This window comes from Fukomys damarensis, unplaced genomic scaffold, assembly GCF_012274545.1.
Source record: "Fukomys damarensis isolate Sample0158 unplaced genomic scaffold, DMR_v1.0_HiC HiC_scaffold_37, whole genome shotgun sequence".
NCBI classification, from domain to species: Eukaryota; Metazoa; Chordata; class Mammalia; order Rodentia; family Bathyergidae; genus Fukomys; species Fukomys damarensis.
Genome location: NW_022900949.1, coordinates 55,432,403 through 55,453,588, shown reverse-complemented (window position 1 = coordinate 55,453,588; position 21,186 = coordinate 55,432,403). Strand labels below are relative to the sequence as shown.

The 21,186-nt window shown below is 37.9% G+C and overlaps 1 protein-coding gene across 1 annotated transcript in view; it reads left to right on the top strand.

Moving 5' to 3' along the window:
• Pcolce2 (procollagen C-endopeptidase enhancer 2) overlaps nt 1-21,186 on the top strand; it is a 119,064-nt gene that overhangs the window by 20,915 nt on the left and 76,963 nt on the right. The gene's annotated exons all lie outside the window — the stretch shown is intronic.

Genomic DNA, 21,186 nt, shown 5'->3' with positions numbered 1-21,186 from the left:
CCTAAGATAATCATTGAAGATAATCATTGAATAAGATGATTTATGTTTCCTTATTTTTACTTTTTTATAATTTACAAAATTAATCAGTTCATTTATTTTTAGTTCATTAATTAATTTACTGTCTGCAATGAACATGCATTGTTTTATAATAAAAATGAGGCCAATAAAGAGTAATTTTAACAATGAACCAAACTTTCTATCATTCACTGTTATTTATAATAGAAGATACAAATTCTTCAACTGAGGCCCTATATATTTTGGTGCCAAACTGTAGATAACAAAATTTTTAATTTTCTCATTGAGATATAAATTATGTGTAATAAAATATAACTATTTTGAGTGTACAGTTGAGTGGATTTGGACAAAAGTATACACCCATGTAACCTTGACCACAATTAAGATCTAGAACATTTCCATCACCCCAAATGCTTCTTCTTGTATTTTTGCAATCTATAGCCACCCTTGTTCCTGGTCCCAGATAACTTCTGATGTGCTTTCTGTCATTCCATATTAGTTTTTCCTTTGGAAAGTTTTTGTATAAATGGAATCCTAGTGAGTATTCTTTCAAGCTTGGCTTCTTTTGCTCCATGTAATATATTTTAGGCTGATCTATATTCTTGAATATATTAATTGTTAATTCCTTTTTGTTGCTGAATAGTTTACCATTATATACATATACCACAGTTTATCTACCCTCCTATTAATGGGCTATTTCAACTTTTAGCTATTATGAATGAAGCTACAATAAGCAACTGTGCACATGTTTGCATAGACACATATTTTTAATTCTCTTGGGCAAATACATAAGGATGGGTTTGCTGAAACCCAGACAAAAGTGTCTGTTTAACAAAGTGGATAGATGGACATTTAATAAAAAACGAGAGTATTCACATGTCAGCACTCTGAGCCTTGGCTTCTTTATTAGCAAAACAGAATAAGATCTACCCTTCTGCCATCTTTATACTGATCAGAAATGGATAATACACATTAATACATCATACAGCACTAAACTGTGCAGTATGGAAAGGGAGCTATGGGGATCCTGAGGGACAGGAAATAAGCAAAAGTTGAAGGAATCAGAAAAGGTTCCATGAAGAAGGAGCTGAGTTTTGAGTTGCTCAGTTAAATCTACATATGGTGTAGATAGGTGGATGGGTAGACAAAAGGGTGAATGGGTAGATTTTAAAAACGCGGGGAGTTTAGCTTACATTAGATTCATTTTACTTGTGAAACATGCATGTTTTAAAAAATCATATTAAATAAGGTTCTAAAAACCTTTGTGGTGTATATTGTCTTGTTCAGATGTTGCACTGAGGCAAGAATAACAACCAAAATAAAATAATAAAATAACAAGCAAACCATGTAGTCTTCTAAGAAAAATAATGCCTCTGCCACAGAAAAAGGTTTATTTTATCTTCTGTTTCAAGTTGCGCTGTATCAAGCTCTGTTTAGATATTCCTAAGACTTTTTTTCTGCTAAAAAGAATATAAAAGGGAAGAAATGTACAAATTTATCAGAAAGTTTTATTCTTGTGTAACATAATTTCAGGAAATATTGAAGTTTCGCTTTTCTAAGCTTTTCTAGTTGTCCAAATGGTCATTTACTGAGTCAGCCTTGTGCATTGCTCTAGGTCTGAGAGGAGATGTAAGATCCCCTTTGCTATAGCTGAAGGCAAGGGAAATGTTTGAGAACTATGAACCAAGCTTTTTCTCACTTTGGAGTCTTTGTACTCTGTTCCCTGCACCTGAAGAGCTCTTTTTCCTTTCTCAAGGTTAGTTCTTTCTCATCCCTCAGTTTCTGGCTCAAATACCACTGCAATGCTTAGACCTCTCTACCATACTATATTATTTTATTTCTCTGTACAGCTCTGATCACTGTAGATATTTTTCAGGTTATTCATTCCTCAGCTTCCTTATTGTTGATTTTTCCCTACTGGGACATATACTTCACAAGCACAAGCATTTTGTCTTATTTAGAACCTTACACCTACTGTAGCTGCTGGTACACAGTAAGAACTCAACTAGTATTTGATGAATGAATAGACGAGATCTACTCTTGGAGAACAGGAAAAGAAGGGAAATGTACCAACCCACCACCACTGAACTGCTGAGTAATTACCCAAAATAAACTAAGACAACTTGAAATGATTCCATTTAGATTTAATTGTCAAAACTAGCCTTTCTGCTATCTGGGACTTGGGAGAGAGTGTAACTTCAGCTCTGAGAGAATAAAATTCCATTTTGTGACATCTAGACCTTTAAGATTCATGTATGTAACTGAGTTGACTGAATAAATGTTCATTTGCTAATGTAAAAATTAGTCAAATAAATTAACTAAATCAGCCATTTAATGAGCAGTCTCCAATATCATATTTGTGGCTCTTAGACATTCAGGATGTAGCTAGTATAATTGAATTTTTAAATTTTTACTTCATTTTATTTGACATACATTTCATTTAAACAGCCACATAAGGCAAATGGCTACTATACTGGATAATACAGCTCTAAATAATTAGCTACATTATACTAATCATAATTTACTGTTTCTTAGGACATTATGAAAAGATTTAGTTATGTTTCAAAATTAATTATACTATGGAGCTAATATTTTGAAGAGGTGGAGATACAGCCCTAGGAAAAACAGCAAACAACAATTAAAGAAGATCTGATTGCTTTTCTGGCTACTATTGCGAATAATATTCTTGAATTTCCTCTTTGGAAGCAGAGAAAAAAGTTACCCTTGTTTCTCTAGTTTTTTTTATATTAAAAAAGAAAGTCCAACCACCAGATTTTTATCCAAAATACCATCCACTTGGACACTTACTCTTTTCTTTTTGGTGACCTATGCATTTCAGTTGATTATTGGTTTGGTATTTCCCAATTTTCTTGGTGGTAATAATTGGAAGGTGGAGATTTGCTTGCTTGTTTTGTTGGTGGCTGAAATATCTAATCTGCCTAAGTTTTTAAGTCACTAGAGTTATCTTTAATGAGGTGGTGTTACAGCTTGTATTTAAATGTCCCTCAAAGCCTCATGTCAGAGGTGGGAGTTTTGGGAGTTTCAGATCTAGAGTGTGTGGTGGGGGATTAAATTGCATGATGCTGGATTAAGAGGCTACACCCTGGGTGTGGGTAGCACAGCCCAAAGGGCAAGTGGCCTGGATGTAATATAAGGGAGAGATGGAAGGCAGGGCTGCTGCTGCTTCCTTATTACTTGGCTGCTTTGCTAACTTCTGCCTGCCAATTTCTCCTCCACAATGCCCCTCTGCCCTGCCACCTTGCCTTGGAGCCAGACAACCAAAACGGAAACCTCCGTAGACTCCTTTCCTCCTCTTACTTTGGGTGTCAGGTATTTTGTCTCAGCAACAAGGAAAGTAAGTAAGACAATGTGGCTACCTGGAGAAGGGTTCAATCAAGTGCAGTTGGATTATAATTGTTCCAGAAGTGACCACTTGGCTTCGTGGTTTTTATTTTTAAATTCATTTTCTTGCTTGGTGATATGGTCTGAATGTTCATGTCTCCTTCAAAGTTCATATGTAAAAATTCCCATTCGTAAGTTGTTGTCATTAGGAGGTAGGACCTTAGGCAGTGATCAGATCATGAGAATGGAGCCTCATACGTAGTATTAATGCCTTGTGTCTTCCATGATATGAGGACACAGTGAGAAGTTGTCATCTATGAGAATTGGACACTCACCAGAGATAGAATCTGCTAGCACCTTGATCTTGGACTTCCTCGCTTCTAGAACTATAAGAATAAATGTGTATTGTTTATAGCCATCATGGTCTGTAATATTTTTGCAATAGAACTCCAAACAGGATGAGATGCTTGGTCTTTCTTCTTCCTCTGCTACAAGTCTTTTGTTGTTATTGGTAGTGTAGAGAGGTGATGAGTCTTGTCTGTTTTCTGTTTCTTGAAGAAAACAGGAAACATAACCAAAGGTGCTCCTAGGTTTCTGCATCCAAGAAGGATGTAAGATGAACATCCAGAGGAGGTAAATGATGGGAGACACTTGCCTTCTGGTAGGAGTCATGTGACGAGAATGAAAAAAGGATTTGAAGCCTTAGGCATCCTGAGACCTGCGTCATTGCACACAGTCCCACATACACTTTCAATATAGTGTTGAAAGCATATAATGCAGTGGCTCCCTTGATAAAACCAGGAAGCATACTGGGATGTGCTGGTGGGAGTGCCGTAAAGCTCTGACATCTGCAGTCTTTGCATGGTGGCAGCTACCCTCCTCCCACTTACACTGAGGTCTTGCAAATAAAGGATAAAACTCTAAATCCATGCATGTGGTAGCCATGGGAGTGCATCACTCTCTCCCTCTGGGAGGAAGTCTGTGTAAGGACTGTCACTAGCGGGCAGTCTCTGTGGCATCATATGTACCCAGGCTGCTCTCAGCCAATGACTGACTGAAGCAGGTACAGGGGCCAGGCCGCCCCTACCTAACCCAGGTGTCCTCTACAGGGCAGTTCTACGGTCTAAAGCTCTTTCGGCCCTCCCTCTTCTCTTTCCTAAATTCTGTCACAGTGCTCAGACCTGCTTGCAGTCTGAGGCCGCCTACCTACTCATGGTTTCTCTTCCCTTTAACTGCCTTGGGATTTCCTCCACTATGCTGTAATCAAGAGGTCAAGAATGATCTTTAAAAACTAGGATTTTTTTTTTAAAAGAGATAGGCTGCTTCTTCATCTTCCTCATGTTGAGAACATAAACTGTCTCCCCTGCTTCTCAGCTCAGGTGGACAGCTCAGGTGGCTATTTCAGAAAAGTAGCCAATCCATATGAAAACAGTAGGCAGATTCTGATCCCAGGAGGTTGAGGTCCTGCTAACTCAGACAAGGGAGGAAGGGAGCAGAGAACGGCTGAGTATGACACAGTGCAGGAATTTCCTTGTCTATTGTCTCAATGTACTCTTCTCCCATATGGCTTGTGTCTGGATGTTCCCCCAAGCTGTATGCAGTCATAGGTGGGGCTCTTTCTGAGGTGGCTGAATTCAGAGTGTGTGGTTGATTCATGGTGCAATGCTAGGATAAAGGGTGTGTGGTTACTAAATCAGTCCACTGATTGATTTAACACTGCCCTAACCCCAGTGGCCTAGACAGACTATAAAAGGGGCAGAAAAAACTGCTAAGGTCTCTTGCTTGCTTTGCTGTCTTCTGCCCTCAGTGAACTGTTTCTCCTCTGCAATGCCTGTCTGCTGTGCCACCCCGCCTTGGAGCCAGGCAACTATGGACTGAAACCTCTACAAACAGTGAGCCAAATAAACTTTTGCTCCTTTAACGTTGGGTGTTGGGTATTTTGTCTCAGCAAAAGAAAAGTTACTAAGACACCCCTTCTTCCTCACAGTAAAGGCCCTTACAAACCTGAACACGGGGAGATAGATATTTAAGACAATAAGAGGCCCATCTGTTTGCTTTAGAGGTAGGTTTGAATAAACCCTTTTCTTTTTCTTTTTTTTTTTTGTTTGTGTTTTGAGACAGGGTTTCACTACATAGTTCAGGCTGGCCTTGAAGTCACTGTGTTGTCCAGGTTAGCCTCAAACTGGTGACAATCCTCCTGCCTCAGCCTTCCACGTGCTGGGATTACAGGTGTGCGCCACTATGCCTGGCTCCATCTTTCTATCAAAATAGTCTCCCTTGTTTTAGGAGGAGAGATAAGACAGCAGAGAACTTAACCTTTGGTAAAAATATCTCTTGCACATCTAATTCAATATTGGTGTCTGCTTCTCAGAGGAATGAAACCCACACCATTCAAAATGAATGAGATTAATTATTTGAAAAAAATAACCATAAAGGACATTCCCTACAGTGAGGGCAGGGCTGTGTCTCCAGGGCCTACTGCAGCATTTGATATAGAGGAGGCTCTCAACAACTTAGAGAAGGAAGACAGGTGAGAAGGGAAGGAAACAGAGCACAGGGACAGGAAGAAGGAAAGATGTTTAGATTCACGGGGACTAGAAACCTAATCAACTGTTAGTGACTGTTAAAAACAAAAGAAAACCGGGCTCGGAATTTAGCTCAGTGGTTCCAGGCCTGCCTCGCAAGCTCAAGGACCCAAGTCTGATCCCCGGTACCAAAAACCAAAACCAAAACCAAACAAAAAACTGTAGCATTCCAAGGAAAACCATGCAGGCAAAAATGAGTAGTCATCTTGGAATTTAGGGAAGGGAGTTGCAAAGCATGAAAATTTGTTAGTGTGTCTCCAGCATAGTCTGGGGAACAACAGGTTTACATATGCAAAAGTGATCATATGTAGGTAATGGAGACCCCTGCAGTGGGTTCCAATCTCCTGTGTGGTGCTATGACACATGGCAAGAAGAAAAACTCTAAGACAAAATTAAAGAGACAGAGACACAGAGATAAGAGTTAAAAACACAGATACACAAACAGCCAGCATGACCAGTGCTTGTGCAGTCAGAGGCTTGAACAAGCAAAGGCCCTGAACACCTAGAGCTGTTAATATTTATTGGTGACGACTTAGATTGAAATAAAGGGGCGATGTGAAGGGACTATGTGGGGTTGCTGTGGATACTTGGCTGATACAAGCAAGGCTTGCAAAGGAACAGACAAAGCATCCTTGAGTTAGGAACGGGTAGATAAAATATAGGTTGCGGTTAATAATTAACCTCATCTTTTCAGTAAAGAAGGTTTTAACTTTGGGAGCAGAATCTGGGCGCGAGTCACTCCAACGTAGACTGCTACGTTACCTCACATTGAGCCCCACAGCTTCACAGCTCATCTCTCTGGGCTCTGCTGTGGCCACTGGTGGAAGGGTTATGCTAACCTGTGCACCACTCACAGTGCTCCTATGAGTCACAGTCTTCAGTTGGACTCTCTTCTTAAAATAAGCCAATTGTGAGGTCAGCTCTACAGCCTACACTGCTTACAGCCTGCTTTGGGCATAATCAACGGGGCAGTCTGCCACATGTAAGGAGTAATATAGACATGTTTAGTATTTTTTTCAAAATACCCAGTATCTACAAATAATACCTCCATATACCACGGAAGTACAAGGAAAATGAAACAACCCAAAAATTCTCCAGATACTGCCAATGGAAATATTACCATTTGCGAAAATAGTGACAATCACCAGCTCCAGGCACAGAGGCAATGCTTCTACTGCTAAGACTTCCCCTTGTACAATTAGTCCCATACCCTGGGCTCCCGTCATCAGCATTCAGCCAGTGACACCACTCCCCGCCCCTGTTATAAAGCACCAATTGCAATACCCCTAAGAAAGACTCAGTGAAGAGCTATGATCCTATTAAATTCAAACAGGGATAAGTCTCATACTGATTTTTAAAAATCATAGCCATTTAGAGGGGGTGAAGGGAGGGCAGGGACAAGGGGAAAAAATGAGAACCAAGACCTGTCACGTAAAGGTACAAGATCCCAGTAATGAATGTAATTGTACTGTATACTTAAAATGTACCAATAAACTCAATGAGGGAAAAAAAATCATAGCCATTTAATATCCACAACAAATACATGTGGATGTTTGAGCATTTTGGCTTTATTTAAAATTTGCTGAGAATGATGCTTTCTCATATATCTCATGTATCTCCTTTTGCTATTATCTTAGCAAAAAAATGTATATTCAGTGCTCTACCTGTTCCTTAGGAAAAATGAAATTTTTGTTACAATTATTTCAAAAGCCTTTATAGGACTATAAGGTGTCAGAATTCTGAGAGCAAATGACTCAGGGCACATACTTCAAGCCAGTTTTATTAATATTGTAGATTTAGTACTATGTTCATAATCATGATTTTATATATGTATGCTTATGAGTATTGTGAATATATATATTTCTAAATATAAATGTTTGTAAATATATATATTTGTAAATTTTGCAGTTAGTTCTCTTTCAGACCAAAATTCTAAAGAATCTTTTCATGACTCCATCTCCTAGTTCTAATTCCTTTGTTTGCATATAACATTTATTGGATTAAATTTGGATTAATTTGACTTTTATGTAGTTATCTTACCTTTTCATAAATAATAACCCTTGGGTAATCCTGGAACATATAGCAAACTATACTCATATGAGAAATTCAAACTCTTCTATTCCAGGTGTTTAGTGAGCAATGGCTCTTAATCTCTTCCTTTGAGTAACAATTAAAGAGTTATGTCAATTGAGGTAGGTTGTTAACTGTACCCATGATTAGAATGGGGTTCTCTAAATGGCAGTTTAGAAAATAAATGAGTAAACTGGTAGTTACTTGTGAATAGAATTAAGAGGAAAAGATCCACTATCATTCCTCTCAGGAAGTCATCATTCTAAGTATCTCTTATTACAGTGATGACACTAAAATCATTACCATTGATCTTTTTTATTGGTCCTTTCCAAAAGCAAGGAAGGAGGAAGACTTGGAATTAAAACAAACTGAAAATTCCTAGAAAGTTTTGTCCTAGAAGAGACACTGGAAAAGAAGAATAAATAGGGCACTTATGTTGTGTTAAGGTGGTAAAATTATAGATGATTTTCTTTCTCATTTTAAACATATTTTCCAGATTTTATATAACAAACAAGTGTTTCCTTTGACATTTTTACTTCAAATACACCTGTAATTGCAGCACTCTGGCAGGTTGAGACAGGAACACCAAAAGTTCAAACCCAAACTGGGCAATTTAGTAAGACCTTACCTCAAAATTTAAAAATAGGCAGAGGATGAAGCCCAGCACAAAGACTTTGGGTTCAACCTTTAGTACCACAAAAACAAATCAAAACACAACACAACAAAACAAGATGATCTCCAAAGACAAGAGCCCACACCGTTTAAAAGAAAGTTTTAGTTTTTGCTCCTTGATATGAATTAGGGCTAGGTTCCTGACACCAAACTCATCCCAAGCTTCTAAAATCAGTGAGTATGGAGGATACAGGAACCCCAAAATCATCCGGGGGAAAAGGGATTTAGGCTAATCACCTCTGGTACTCCAAACATTTCTTGCTCCAGACTCCGGGCTCCTTGTCACCAGCTAGTTTTGATGGGTCATCTTTGGGATTCTGGCCCACCCCTCATGTGGTCCTACTCTACTGCCTTCCCTGCAGAAAGATGGCAGATTGGCATGGTTCATGAGCATAAGTAACATGAAACCCTTGTGAGATAGCCAGATGAGTTAGCTGCAAGATGTATTCAACTGGCTAAATGTTCCAATCTATAGGATGATGTTATTTAAATATGGTGAGCAAACCTAGCAAATAAAAAGATATTTATTACTTACAGTTGATACTAATCACTCTTACAGGTAAAGTTTCATCCTCACAAGTCAACATATAAAAAATTCTGAGGAATTTTGCTGTTCTTTTTTATTTTTATTTTATTTTTTTAATCTGCCGTTCTTAATTGTCCTTACTTCATGATCCTCATTACCAGCAATGCCCCACACGTTGAAGTTTTGCCAGTTCACTCCACCCACCATCTCTATGTACTCTGCACATTTGTGTGACCCAAAAGAAGCTCTGATGAACTAATATGCAGTCTGATTAAAAGCTTGAGTTTTCCAGTCAGCCTGGGTTCAAATCACATAATTTCATTTTCATGTTATAGGTCTTAGATTAGGTGTATAAATCTCAGAATAATGGTATTTTTCCTCACAATTAAGTGAATTAAATGAACTATGATGCAGCATTTATCAAAGTTTCTGACATCTAGTAAGAGTTCAGTAAAGTTAGAGATAAAGACAACAACTACAGCGATGATAATGGTGACTCATTAGGAGGACTTCATATGATTCTACTGTGAACCAGCAAGAAGCAACTGACTCCTTTACATTCAGCTTGGTCAGCTTCATGTGGTTGCCTTTGGCTCAAACAAAGTCTCTGATCTAGTCCAATGTGTGAGGTGATAAGAGCTGGTTTTATCCAACAGATTGTATTATCTCACATCATCTATTAAGACCCCATGAGGCTGCTTTTCTCAGCAAAGAGACATAAGAAGACAGGCTAATTGAAGTTTGTAGATCTCTATCATACACATTAATCATACTTGTGTCTGCCCATTCGTTTTGAGTAGCCTTTTAATATTTGAGGACATTTCTACAAGCTGTCATCCCCCAAACAGCTGAATTCCAAACCTCCTATAAGTTGCTTCATATGATATGGACAGTACCAATGATATGCACTTGCAGGAACTTTGATTTTAAAAAAAAGTTAGCATGAGAAAAGGATGTTTGATGAGCTTTCAATCTGCAGAGAGCAGGAGAGGTACCTGCTCATTGGGGCAGGAGTTTTGCAAGGTAGGATGCTCCAGGTCAGAAAGCCCTTGAGGTACTCACTGCAGTGGTAACAGCAGTAAGTTAGACTGCATTTAGTGCAGTAGTGACAACAGATTTCTCACCAGGCTACTTCTGAGACAGGGTTTTGACCGTTATTCCAGAAACATTAGCCTTAAGTCTGTCTCTCCGATTCTCTTAATGGTAATGTGAACTAACTGCTAGTTTAAAATGCAACTCTAAGTGGACTTGTTTGTGACTAAGAAGCCAGATCAATACAATTCCTTTGCAACATTATATTTTTGGCAGGGGCAGCAGGACCAATATAAGGAAGTCTATTTTTCTTCCTAATGTATGCTCACAAACATAAAAAATTGAGCTAATTTTAATTCTAGAATGAAAAGAACACAGAGTATCTGCTGACTGGATCTGTGCACAGAACTCAGAGATTACAGAGAATTCCTAAATTTTGATAGTATTCAATAAGCTGAATTCAGAGCCAGGAATGTATTTCAGTGATACAGTGCTTGTCTGACACATGAAAGACCCAGAACCCAATCCCCAGAACCAACAAAAAACAACTACAAAAGCTGAATTCCTGAAAGATATTTCCACTACTGCAGCATCAGTACCGTGCCTCCCCACTGTCATATTTCCCCAGATAAAAGAACATGGGAAATCCCAGTTTAACAGTCCTGAAGAACTACAGACATTATGGGAATATCAAGAAGATTGTATTGTCAGTAACAGGCTGTACAAAGGAATTTTCACACTCTTCGCTGTCCAGATACTTATAAACCTAGAGACCTACTGTGGTACAACTTTGGCAATGTCGCACTCAAGGAAGCACAAAACACATCTGAGCTCTGGATGCAGGATAGTGGAAAGGGGCAATCCAGCCACTCCCATTTTCTTCATCCTCTCCCTTTCAGCCTGATACACAGCCCTAGGTCAGTGCTCAGACACTTCACAGGGTTAATCCATGCCTGAGGTTAACTGGACCAAAAAAAGCCCATTGATTTTCATGAAATAACCTCCAAATACTTTATGGAAGATATTTTAAAATTATGTAGGATTTTATCTTTTAAAATGAAACTGAGAGTTAGAAAATTAATTTTATTTTGCATTCATCAAAATTTCGGTTGTTTCTGAAACTATGTGCTAATTCTCATAAAGAACAAAGAATGAATCAATGTGAACATTTTTTTCAATGCAAACTTTTTAAACATAATTTTCTTGAAAAAACCACGAGAAAAATACAATCATTCTTCTTTTCACTTTCGACCTTCAGAGTATAACACAGATTACTACTATAGACTGGATCTGAAATGATTCCCAGAGTCCCAAGCGTCAAATGCACGGTCTTCAGCCTGTGGCACTATTGGAAAGGGTGTCACATTGGAGATCTTCAGGACATTAGGGGCTCCTCTCAAAGGGATACAATGCCCTCACCTTCTTTTTCTTTCACTTCCTTTCATCGGTGAGAGGTTTTTCTTGGCCTCAAGTTCCAGCCATGATATACTACCACAGGCTTAAATGACAAGGCCAAGTAGTCAACAGATTTAAATCCCTAAAACTGAACCCAAATAAATCTTTTCTCTTTATAATTTAACCATCTCTAGTATTTTTACAGTGACAGAAAGCTGACACTGTTATCAGAATGCTGGGCTCATGTCCCGCAGTGATGAAGAATGAAACCATAAATGGAACAGGTAGGGTATAAGCAAATTTATTTTAAAGACATAAAGGCAAGGAAGTAAAAGATATAATGGCAAGAAAGGAAAGCTCCTGCTTCTGAGTAGGTTCTGAGTAGGATGCCCATGAAGTTTCTTTGTCTAAGGGTTTTTAAGAGGATTAATGGGGAGTTTGGGCCATTGTGTAAGCAATATAATCTCTACCTTATAAGAAACTACATACCTTTTAGGGTCTAATGTATGAAGTGTTTATTCAATGTCCATGCACTCTTGAGACAGTGGCCTGCCATATCATGCTCTCAGGAGGTCCTAGGCACCCAAAGGACACCTGGAAGATGCTTCTGTAAGAACCTTGGAGAGTGTGACTGAGCAGACTCCATTGTGGATCTGGTGCCTAATAGAATCCTTACTCTTATCTCACTAATTTTTATTACATTACTCCCTCTGAAAAGGGATGATGACCACTCCAGCTGTTTGAAGCTGTATAAGGGTGACAAGAAGGGGTCAGCAGTCAGGGGCATCTTCTAGTGGGCTTATTTAGTGGCCCATAACAGAAGTCAAGTGGGATCTTCATGGTGGTTCCTATCTGTATGACTATCTGAAGTTTAATAGACTTTAGGCTAGAAGAAACAAAGCCAACATACAGATTCAATAAACAGGGTATAAAAATATAGAAGAGTAACAACAGCATCAACATTGGTATGAAAGATCTTATAAGGATCCAGGCTCACCCCCATAGGGATTTAAAGAGGGAGATTTAACTGGGATCCCTTCAGAGATCTTTTGAACATAGACTGTATGAGAGACTGTTTTAGGAATGAGCTCATATTAGAGTTGGACCTAAATATTGGGAAGGTGGATTGGTTAAAGAATCAGATATGGAGGGGCAGGGGCAAGAGCACATCTTTTCCTCTATGAAAAAGGCAGAGTATGAGTTTCTTGCAGAGGAAATAGAGACCAGTTTTTGGGAGGGGATGGTGGAGGTTTTGCCCTGTAGTCAGGCAAACTTAAAGATGGATTGTAAACCTATGTCAGTGGAGGAGATGCTGGGGACCCAGGGTGACCCTGGGCCTCTGGAGGAAAGGTTTGGTTCTAGAAAACCAGTTGTTTATGTATAGAGGGAGTCTTTAATGGTGTGAGGGTAGGGGGCTTGACATATAGTTTTGGATGATAAGAGTGAAAAGAGAAAATCTGGAGCTAAGGTAATGTCCTGTCTCTTTGAGTACAAGGACCAAACACTGGGGGACATAATCTCAGGTATGACTATTGGTGTCATTTTGTGTTAGCATGGATTCTGTCCATATTTTTTATATCATCACAGTGTTTGTTTTTCCACCAAAGGAAGAATGAGAAAAGTTGAGGTACTCATAGGATTTATCATTCTGTTTTTTGGGGGGGTTCTCAATGAAGTTTCCTGTCTATTTTATTAGAGTTCCATACATGCTGGAAGGACACATTACAGCGGGAGAGTCCAAGAAGCCCCAGTATACTAAGTCCATTCAGGTTAGAGAAGCAATAAGAAGCACAGACAGACAAGAGAGAAGACTTGGGACCAGGGGAAGAGTCACTGACAATTTGAGAATCAGAGTTATAGTCTCTTAGCCACTTTTTTTTTTTGGTACCGGGGATCAAACTCGGGACCTTGTGCTTGTGAGGCAGGCGGTAGAACCACTGAGCTAAATCCTCAGCCCTCTTAGCCACCTTTGAGCAAAAAAAAAAGTTCAGAACGAACAACCTAGACTTAAAGCAACAAGAGCAAAAACTTAAAATAACCAAATATATATATATTTTTTGTTGTTGTTGTTGTTTTGTTTTTGTCTATATATATTTTTTTCGGCTTTAATTGAGTTTATAGGTACATTTTAGGGATACAGTACAGTTACATTCATTGTTGGGATCTTGTACCTCTACATGACAAGTCTTGATTCTCATTTGTTCCCCTTACCTCTGCCCTCCCTTCACCCCCTCCTCCCCTCCTCATCTACAAACACTTTATTTTCATCTTTTCATTCTCTCACATTTTTTTCTTTTCCCCTTTTACTCTTCCCCTACCCATCCCACCTTCCCTACACCTTTAGCTCCTTTCTTCCCATTTCTAAATGTCAGTAATCTTATTAGAATCTTATGCATTGTTGCAGATTATTTACACCAGGGAAACTATTTGGTATTTACACATGTGTGACTTATTTATTTCACTTAGGAGTATATCTTCAATATGTATCCATTTTCCTATGAATGAATTTTTTTGTCATTCTTTATGGCTGAGTAATATTCCATTTTATAGAAAAACCACAACTTCTTTATCCAGTTTCCAACGGATGGGCAAATAGGCTGTTTCCAAGATTTAGCTATTACAAACTGTGCCGCTATAAACATGGGTGCACATACTTCTCTGTGATATGATTCTTTTAGTTCTCTTGGAAAGATACCCAGCAGAGGGATGGCTGGGTCAAATGGAACCTCCAGTCCAAGCTCTTTGAGGTATCTCCATATTGATTTCCATAGTGGTTGCACTAGTCTGCACTCCCACCAACAATGGAGGAGGGTTCCTTTCTCCCCACAACCCCGCCAACATTTGTTATTGTGTGATTTCTTGATAGCAGCCATTCTTTGTGGGGTGAGGAGGAATCTCAGTGTTGTTTTGATCTGCATCTCTCAAATGACCAGTGATGTGGAACATTTTTTCAAATATTTTCTTGCTGCTTTTACTTCTTTGTCGGAGAAATTGTTTATTTCAGATGCCCATTTTTGAATCGGGTCTTTATATTTGGGGGGACTGATTGTTTTGAGTTCTTTATATATCCTTGATAATAGTCCTTTGTCTGAGGAAACCTCACCCTCTATAAACTTTTCTCAACAACCTCTAAGCTTTGCAACTATCTTTCCTTAAAAACAAACAAGCAAACAAACAAAACAAAACAAGAAACCTTGGTAAGGCAAAATCTTATCACATAAAATCCTGTCAGAGCAAAACTTTATAAACTTGTATTTATAACGTTTTAAATATATTACTTTCTCTACATTATTGTTTTGCTTTGTTTTGTTTGGTAACAAGTCTGGTAGCTTCTTCAATTTTATTTTATTTATTTCTTGTAGTAATCTGTCATAGTAGTAATAAAAAATTAATAAAAGTCAAGAACAAGGATGCCCAATATCACCACTCCTCTTGGACAGAGCTCTGGAAATATTAGCCATAGCAATTAGACAAGAGAAAGAAATTAAGCAATAAAGATAGGAAAGGAAGAAGTTAAACTGTCATTTTTGCTTACGATATAATGCTCTACATTAAAGACCCAAAAACTCCACCAAAAGACTTCTAGACTTAATTGACACTTTTAGCAGCGTAGCTGGATACAAAGTCAACACCCCAAAATCAGTAGCCTTCTTGTACACAAATAACAGACTCAATGAGAGAGAAATCAGGGAAACAATTTCTTTCACAATAGCATCCAAAAAACTTAAGTATCTAGGAATCAATCTAACAAAAGAAGCAAAAGACCTCTACACTGAAAACTACAGCACTCTGAAAAAAGAGATTGAAGAGGATATAAGAAAATGGAAAGATATCCCCTGCTCCTGATTAGGAAGAATCAACATAGTGAAAATGACCATACTACCAAAACTGCTATACAGATTCAAGGCAATGCCAATTGAAATTCCAATACTATATTTCACAGAACTAGAAAAAAGAATCCAAAAATAATTTAGAACCAGAAGAGACCTAGAATAGCAAAAGCCATCTTAGGCAACAAAGACATGGCAGTGGGTATAACAATTCCCAATTTGAAACTATACTACAAAGCCACTGTGATAAAAACAGCATGGTACTGGCAAAGAAACAGACCTGAGGATCAGTGGAACAGATCAGTGGAACAAAAACAACTCCAGATATACTCAGCTACCTCATCTTTGAAAAAGGAGTTGACCATCCCCACTGGAGGAAAGATAGCCTCTTTAATAAATGATGTTGGAAAAACTGGATCTCAACCTGCCAAAGATTAAAACTAGACCCTTATCTTTCACCATGCACTAAATTAAAATCCAAGTGGATGAAAGATCTAAATATTAAAACAGAAACACTAAACTTGCTGGAAGATAAGTTAGGCAGAACTCTTGAAGATATTGGCATAGGAAAAGACTTTATGAACAAATTCTCAGTAGCATGGGAACTAGCAGAAAGAATCAACAACTGGGATTGCATCCTATTAAAAAGCTTCTACACTGCAAAAGAAACCATTAACAGAACTAAGAGACAACCTAGAATGTGGGAAAAAATTTTTACCAGCTGCTCCTCAGACAAAGGACTATTATCTAGAATATATAAAGAACACAAAACAATCAGCCCCCCTCAAATATAAGGACCCGATTCAAAAATGGACATCTGAAATGAACAGACATTTCTGAAAGAAATAAAAGCAGCAAAAAAAAAAAAATGTTCCACATCGCTGGTCATTTGAGAGACTCAGATGAAAACAACACTGAGATTCCACCTCACCCCACAAAGAATGGCTGCTATCAAGAATCAACCAATAACATATGTTGGCAGGGTTGTGGGGAGAAAGGAGCCCTTCTCCATTGTTGGTGGGAGTGCAGACTGGTGCAACCACTATGGAAATCAATATGGAGATACCTTAAAGAGCTGGGAGTAGAGTTTCCATTTGACCCAGCCATCCCTCTGCTGGGTGTCTTTCCAAAAGAATTAAAAGGATCATGTCACAGAGATATATGCACACCTATGTTTATAGCAGCACAGTTTGTAATAGCTAAAACTTAGAAAGAGCCCATTTGCCCATCAGTTGGAAACTGGATAAAGAAGATGTGTTTTTTCCATAAAATGGAATACTACTCATCCATAAAGAATAAGAAATTAGATTAATTCATAGGAAAATGGATACATATTGAGGATATACTCCTAAGTGAAATAAATATGTCACACATGTGTAAATACCGAATAGTTTCTCTGGTGTGAAGAAGTATAATAGTACATAAGATCCTAATGAGATAACTGACAATGTGAAATAGGAAGAAAAGAGCTAAAGGTATTGGGAAAGAGGGAAGGGTAGGAGAAAGGTTATAAGGGAAAAGAAAAAAATGGGAAAAAATGAAAAGTTGGAAATAAAGTGTTTGTAAATGGGGAAGGGAGAAGGGGGTGAAGGGAGGGCAGGGACAAGGCGAGAAAATGAGAACCAAGTACTGTCATGTAAAGGTACAAGATCCCAATAATGAATGTAACTGTACTGTATACCTAAAATGTACCGATAAACTCAATAAAAAAATTAATAAAAGTATTGCAGAGACGGAGGAAAGGCTAAAAACATTATTAAACATTATTGTAGTATACAACTGATGAAATTAGCCTATAGATTTGAAACAAGGGAATCCTTCTTTGCACTCAGAAGATATAAATGCTATTATGCTTAAGTAAAACTTAGATTTCTCAAGATATAGCATTTTCATTATTTACTGTATTTTAGAATCCCATATATATTTTTTGCTTATAATTATGCTCTTATATAATACATTGCAGCATTACACTAAAATGTATTTTTATTAATAGAAGCTAATAATCCCTTAATCAAGGTCACTTGGGTTTCAAAATGTCCCTGATATACTTTGTTTTTGGTCCAAAGTGAGTTTACAGATGTTTATATTTTAATTAGAACTCACTGACCAACAGATCTTTAAGTGGCCTTGAGTGGCATCCTTATCTTAGCCCAAGTGTAAAGTAACAGAGAGCAAATTAACCCTGTAATTGTAGTTTAAGAACTATCTCAATGTACAAGAAATGCTTTAAGCATGCCAATTAGACAAAAATATTTATTTAAATTGGAATCTAAAAGTAATTTATCAGTCAGCCAAGGTATGCCCCAATGGGCTCTTATTAACTCTTTCAAGGAAGGCTTCTTCTCTCCCCTGGAACCCCTGGAAAGGAATTACCAATTTTACTACCTATTAGGACCCAGTGCAGGTTGTATGTCATTCTAGAGCCATTTTTTTAAAAACCCAATACAGTATCTAGCTTTGTAAATTGTCCTCATGGAACCTCAGAAATTAAAGTATTGTATAAAAGCACCAGTTTAGCTCATACTTAGGAGGCTAAAAGAGCAGGCTGGTAGTGGTAGAAGAAGAGTTTGATTGGCAGAAAGTACGTGGCTTAGGAAGGAGACAAAGGATTATGGGCTAAACTCTTAGAACTCAGAAGTACAGTGACCAGGGCAAAATATTTAGAACGCAGAAAAGATGATGTGACACAGACATTTTATATTTTCTTGTTGTTTTTTTTTTTCCCTGTACTGGGGATTGAACTCAGGACCTTGCACTTGCAAGGCAGGCAGAGGAACCACTGAGCTAAATCCCTGGCCCTCATTTTATCTTTTCTTGAAATACAAACATAAAATATAAACCTAGCAGATCTATGAAAATTGTCTTGAGTGCAGCAGAGCCCACAATGTCCTGTCCCATGACCAAGTTATCTTTTTATGGTTGTCTTTGAAGTGGTAGATGCCCAAATAATTTTTAACTAACTAACCAGTACCCAAGAGTGTAACAGGCAATTAGGATGAGACAAAATATGGGATCTTTGTGACCCCTTGGTTCAGCTTGTCAAGAAAGGGAGCCATGCTAGAGAAAAGATATTCATTTCCTCTAATTCCTGCAGTAAGTTTAAAAAGCAGTATGTCCAAGGACCCTGGCTGTGGAAAGACAAGAGCACTAAGGGCAGAGAAAGTTTCCTTGCCAGCAGAAAATCAAATTAGAAAGGAAAACTGAGGGAAGATTGGGTTGATATTTCTTTCCTCCATTTGTATGACAGTGGGATCACCTCACCCCACATCAGTAAAGCCTGTCCCCCAAGACTTCAAGATCAGCAGCTATGCTAATCACTTTTATTTGGTCAATGAGGTCCTGACATTGTTTTGAGCAGAAAGCTGTAAAGTGAAAGCAAAAAGTGTAGGAAAGTATAGACTTTACCTACCTCCTTCTGGAATCCTGAATGAGTCCCAAAACACGTTATCAGAATGCTGGGGTCAGGTTCCATGGTGTTAGGTAGGGTATTGGAGGAAGTATGGTACCTCCCCCTATGAACAGAGGAGGTAGGGTATAAGCAAATTTAAAAGACATAAAGGCAAGAAAGGAAAGTTCCTGCTAGTCAGGAGAGGATTCTTGTAAGATGCCCATAAAGGCTCTTTGTGTAAGAGCTTTAAGGTGATTAAGAGGGAGTTTTGGTGCCACTGTGTAAGCAATATAATCTCTACCCTATAGGATACTACATACTTTTTAGGGTATAATTTATGAAATGTTCATGCAGTGCCCATGCAGGGCCCGTGAACCCCTAAGTCAATGGCCTACCTGATCATGCTCTTTGGAGGTCCCAGACAACCAAAGGACACCTGACAGAAGTTTTTTAATAAGATCTCTAGAGGGTCAAGACTCAGCAGATTCCATTTTGGGCTTCCTTACTCCATTTTGGGCCTGCTTCATTTACCACTCTATTTTCCTTTCAAGAATCTACACACAGGGTTTTTGTCCTCTCTTCCTCTCCTCTTTCCTACTACCTGAAGTTCTATAGCTCCCTGTCCAATGTAATAATACTGTACCATGAGAGTCCACCAATTGGCCTCACAGAGATTCACCTACACACACCTTCAGGATCCCTTTGGGTCTACCTCAAATTTAACACATTAAACTTCTCAGGACATTTAAGGTTTATAATTTTGGTCAGAATTTTAGTTCCAAGTCAAATATGTATTTTTAAGAGCAAATAATATGAGTCTTAGTAAAATTTTTTTAAATCACATGGTATAATCAGTGTCTTCCTTATGAGTCTCAACAACAGAATGATCAGTGTCAGAACCCTCTTTAGTGTGAATATGAACACAGTTGTCAGTCTATAAATTAAGCAAATACCGTTGCCTATTTATATTTGAACAGTTCTCCGTGTATTTAGGCACACTTGGTAGTTTTTTATTTTAAATTCTGAAAACTTAGTTCTAAGAATGAAGTATTTTCTGGCTATGAGGATTCCAAACCATTACCAGAAAGTGAATTGAGCAATAGTTTTCATTTTATAATATCAAACTATGACTTTTTAATAAATTATCATCCAAAACATTTATTGGATAACTCATTCTGGAAACGTGTGCAAAATAAACAATAATTTATTTTCCACTTTGCTGTTTCAAATAAATTTTTATTGAGTTAAAGATGTAACTTTCAGGGTATAATGTAGTTAGCCAAATTCTGTAATCCTTTTTTTAAAAAATGTCATCCAGGGTGTGGTGCCTTTAGGGAACTTTTTAAAAGTTGCAGTTCATGGTGTGTGTTTTTTTCCTTCACTTTTTATAAAATGGTAAAATAATCTAATCTCTGCAGGGGAGTTCTGGTTCTTATTATAGGCTCTTGGCTTTTCCCACTACTAAAAGTCAGATTATTTCCTGCACTCAGTTTTACTTCTTAACATTTAATATAAACAGTATTTATATCCTTAACATTAAAAGCTCATTATTTGAAATGATTTCTTGATAAGCATTAATTTAATCTTTTTTTTTTTTGCTTAAAAGGTGAAATTAATTTAGAAGGAACAATACAAATAAGGCATCAAAATGAAGTTATATAGCCAATGGATGGTGATTGAAATTTTCAGTGAATTCCCTGGTTATTGAGATGCACCTAATAAAATAAAGGTTTAAAATTTTTTTCTGTAATTAAAGGCAACCTTTGATTCCACAACAAATTGTTCTTCCTTTTTCTTTTAAAAATTCTCCATAAATATGAACAGCACTATACAAAGAAATATATTTTGCTAATTGTTAGAAAAATTTCTAACCACAGAGAACCACTATATTCAGAATATAGGGGATCGTTAAGATTAAATAATCGGGGTTCTGTCCCAATTTCTTGACAGTCAATGACAATTCACTCACAAACTGTTGGCCTAAAAACGCCTATTATAAACGCCCATCTTCCTAGACTATCATCTTCCTAGTCATGCTCATATGTGAGTAAAAACAGAGTAATCTACTGAGATTGGTGTGTGTGTTTGTGTAAAAGAGTACGAGTAGGAGTTAAAATGATATAATTTCCCTTTTTACCAATTGGATCTGATGTTTAATGGAGCCAGTTAAAGGAGGAACCCCAGGGTCTCCAGCAACCAGCAAGCGCTAATTTTGTTTATTTATAAGCAACTAAAGGAAAAACAGCCCCCAGACAGACCACGGAAACATCCCAGAGAATCGTCTGCGCACTGGGGTCCGGCCCGTTCCGGTACCACTCCGCTGGGTTCCCC